Source organism: Littorina saxatilis, linkage group LG12 (genome assembly GCF_037325665.1).
Source record: "Littorina saxatilis isolate snail1 linkage group LG12, US_GU_Lsax_2.0, whole genome shotgun sequence".
Lineage (NCBI taxonomy): Eukaryota > Metazoa > Mollusca > Gastropoda > Littorinimorpha > Littorinidae > Littorina > Littorina saxatilis.
In genome coordinates, this window is record NC_090256.1 from 32,316,060 (window position 1) to 32,320,504 (window position 4,445).

Sequence of the window (4,445 nt, forward strand, 5' to 3'; positions counted from 1 at the left end):
TAAGGGCCCACACAAACTTTAACTTGTCACAACAAGTTATAAATCACAAGTTGAAAAGGAACTATGTACACATTAACAATCTTGGCATTATTAATTGTTTTGTCGTTTAAGCTATTTTTACACAATGAAAGGCGGTAAAAATGTCACGTGGGATCATAATCACCACGTTTTCTGCATGCAATCATTTCTCCAATTAGCAATCTCCCCACTGTGACAGCAGCGACTAAAGGCACTTCACATCGCCTCCTTCCCTACTTTTCAAACCGATATCACAGGGTACCAGACCGCAATTCCGAGAATATACCAGTACTGATTTATGACGTCTCAACATAATTGTCTTAGCAAGATTAAAGCAGAGTAGATAGAAATACAAGGATCCCAGTACTTCGTGGAAAATATTGAGTAAAAATGCAGATCATTGTTGATCAAGACCGAGGGTCATACAGCAAGACCGAGGGACATACAGCAAGATTGAGGGTCATACAGCAAGATCCAGGGTCATACAGCAATCCCCAGAGTCATGCATACATACATAATGCGTATAGCCCAGCGGACTGCAAAGAGTCTATTAAGGGCTTACACAAACTTTAACTTGTCACAACGAGTTATAAATCACAAGCTGAAAAGGAACTATGTACACATTAAAAATCTTGGCATTATTAATTGTTTTGTCATTAAACAAAGATCGACCAATCAAACACAGCAATAACACCTTCCTATTTCAAGTTTTACGAATCGTAGTCACACTCAATTCGTCAAAACTTTGAACATCGTGATTTGTATGTCGTACGTGACATGAAAACCCATGGTCATACAGCAAGACCCAGGGTCGTACAGCAAGATCCAGGGTCGTACAGCAAGACCCAGGGTCGTACAGCAAGACCCAGGGCCGTACAGCAAGACCCAGGGCCGTACAGCAAGACCCAGGGCCGTACAGCAAGACCCAGGGTCGTACAGCAAGACCCAGGGTCGTACAGCAAGACCCAGGGCCGTACAGCAAGACCCAGGGCCGTACAGCAAGACCCAGGGCCGTACAGCAAGACCCAGGGTCGTACAGCAAGACCCAGGGCCGTACAGCAAGACCCAGGGTCGTACAGCAAGACCCAGGGCCGTACAGCAAGACCCAGGGTCGTACAGCAAGACCCAGGGTCGTACAGCAAGACCCAGGGTCGTACAGCAAGACCCAGGGCCATGCATACATACATAACATATCGCGTATAGCCCAGCAGACTGCAAAGAGCCAATTTTTGTCTTGCTGTATGACTGGGAATTGCAGATATGTTCTTCAAAAGATTATGCCGTGTCTGAAGCATCAATATAAACGCTTATAGCTCACAGCTGAAAAGAACACTTCCTTACTAGTACGAAACCAAATGACAAACTATCAATTTGAATACAAAACAGCTTCATAAGAACTGCTCAAACAAGGACCAATAAAAGAGAAAACTGAAGACCGTGGCCTTAATCTTACAGGTTTGAAGTTAAAACAAGTTTTGCAAACAAAACATGTGAAAGAATGTTGTTATGCCTGAATATTAAAAAAAAAGTTAGTGTTCCCAGAAACATTTATTATATATATTATTATATTCAGACAAGGTTTTTGGGAACGTGGATATGGGGACCTTATTATGTTTTCATATATATATATTTAAATCCTACAAATAACATTTTCCAGAATGTCTTTTTATATTTGGGTACTAAGTCGACATATAAACCACAATGACAAATTTCAACTTTCTGCAAGCAGTTGAAAACGAGTTCCCAAATAACCGGCTGGTGTCAGAGTTAGCTTCATAAGAACTGCTCAAACAAGGACCAATAAAAGAGAAAACTGAAGACCGTGGCCTTAATCTTACAAGTTTGAAGTTAAAACAAGTTTTGCAAGCAATACATGTGACAGAATGTTGTTATGCCTGAATATTAAAAAAAATTAGTTAGTGTTCCCAGAAACTTTTATTATATATATAATACAAGTTTCTGGGAACACTAACTTTAAAAAAAAATTAAATCGATCAACACACACACAAACAAACAAACATAACAACAATAAAAAAAAAAATTAAAAAAAAGGACATACATGTTCATGTCTTGTCGTTTTAAAAGTATAACTAAAAAAGAACTTATAACTAGATATTTAACAATGGTACATAGAACATCCAGAAAGTTGAAATTTCGCACTGTGGTTTATATGTCGACCTAGTACCCAAATATATATAGACATTCTGGAAAACGTTATTTGTTTAGGATTTAAATATATATGTGAAAACATAATATTAATAAGGTCCCCATATCCACGTTCCCCATATTCCTAAACAAATAACGTTTTCCAGAATGTCTATATATATTTGGGTACTAGGTCGACATATAAACAACAATGCCAAATTTCAAGTTTCTGGGAACACTAACTAATTTTTTTAAATATTCAGGCATAACAACATTCTTTCACATGTATTGTTTGCAAAACTTGTTTTAACTTCAAACTTGTAAGATTAAGGCCACGGTCTTCAGTTTTCTCTTTTATTGGTCCTTGTTTGAGCAGTTCTTATGAAGCTGTGTTGTATTCAAATTGATAGTTTGTCATTTGGTTTCGTACTAGTAAGGAAGTGTTCTTTTCAGCTGTGAGCTATAAGCGTTTATATTGATGCTTCAGACACGGCATCATCTTTTGAAGAACATATCTGCAATTCCCAGTCATACAGCAAGACCCAGGGTCATGCATGCATACCTACATAACTTGTATAGCCCAGCAAATAATAGTATTACATCAGGGTCTCATTTCGGGGTCGGACTTATCGCTATTTTGTTACTCAATTTCCTTGTCAGCTATTAAACTCTAAGACACCGGTACAAAATGTTTTCTTATTACGGAAGCCGAAGCGGGGTTTCGCGGGGTACCCCCGGGGTTCCGCAGGGTTTCGCGGAAAATAGCTACCGCACGCATACTGCATGCGTCAGACGTTCTCAACATCAACATTCCGCGATCGTCACCTGTGTTTCTGTTGAAGCTCCTGGAGTGACTCAGAATGTGTGTTGCCGTGTTCCACTCCCTTTTCGTTTTTTTCTTTTCTTCAAGCAAGACAGATAGTCATTGTAAATTTATCTGTGAGATTTCATTCAATTTTATTTGGGTTTAAACCGTTTTAATGACATTAAAATCATTTAAAGCTGTCGGTGTTGCTGTGTGTAGATTTCATTTATTTGTGCGAGTGCGTGCAGTTTGCATCGATGGTGCGATTAGTTTGAAAAATGTCCCGATTACATTCCTCTTGACAACCTCAATTTCAAATGAGCCCCTGTTATATTGTGGGTTTTTTTTGCTTAACGCCCAGCCGACCACGAAGGGCCATATCAGGGCGGTGCTGGTTTGACATATAACGTGCGCCACACACAAGACAGAAGTCGCAGCACACAAGACAGAAGTCGCAGCACAGGCTTCATGTCTCACCCAGTCACATTCTTCTGACACCCGAACCAACCAGTCCTAGCACTAACCCCATAATGCCTGACGCCAGGCGGAGCTCCACTAGATTGCCAATTTTAAAGTCTTAGGTATGACCTGGCCGGGTTCGAACCCACGACCCTCCCGATCACGGGGCGGACGCCTTACCACTAGGCCAACCGTGCCTGTGCCACTGTTATATGGTAAGATGTAATGAATAGGTTTGCTCTACATATTGCACCAACAGGCGCAGCAAGTTGTCTCAATCTCTGTGCTATGTCATTTTTTCTAGCTGGTCCATATTTCTTCAGTAAGCTTTCGCCAAAAAGCAACAACATGCTGTCTTTGCCCCACACTTCAGCTAGTCCATCTTAAAACCGTGTCTTCATTTAGTGCTGAAGCTTTGTTCGCACATTCATACATGTTCTATTGTTGAGACAAGTATTTTGGTTAATTGCGGCTTGAATTATCTTCCCTGACGGATACATGCCTTTTTGAAGGAGATGCCCAAAACCATTTATTAAAGTTTGTATTTCAGCATGAGACCAGCTTGAATTTACGCTTGTCTTCATGAGCTTTGTCGACCTCTGCCTTAATTATTTTTTTTGTTTGTTTGTGATTTTTTGCTTAACGTCCAGCCGACTACGCAGAGCCATATCAGGACGAGGAAGGGGGGGATGAAGGGGGCCACTTGTCAAGCGATTCCTGTTTACAAATGCACTAACCCATTACTTGTGTCCCAGCAGGCTTTAGTTAAACTAAATTAATACCTACTGGAAGATTACCAGTTTCCAGTATGTTAAAATAGGCTTAACCTATCTACTGCTGGACTTACATCAGAACACTAACAGATTAAACTATACATGAATCGCGAGACAAGCGGCAAAGAGAAGAGATTTTTGGAAAAAATACAGGTGATGAGCAAGATTAAGGCAGAAAAAAGAAAAGAATTCATGAAGAAAAGAGAGCATGACAGGAAAGAGGAACCAAAAATCTACCTAACAGC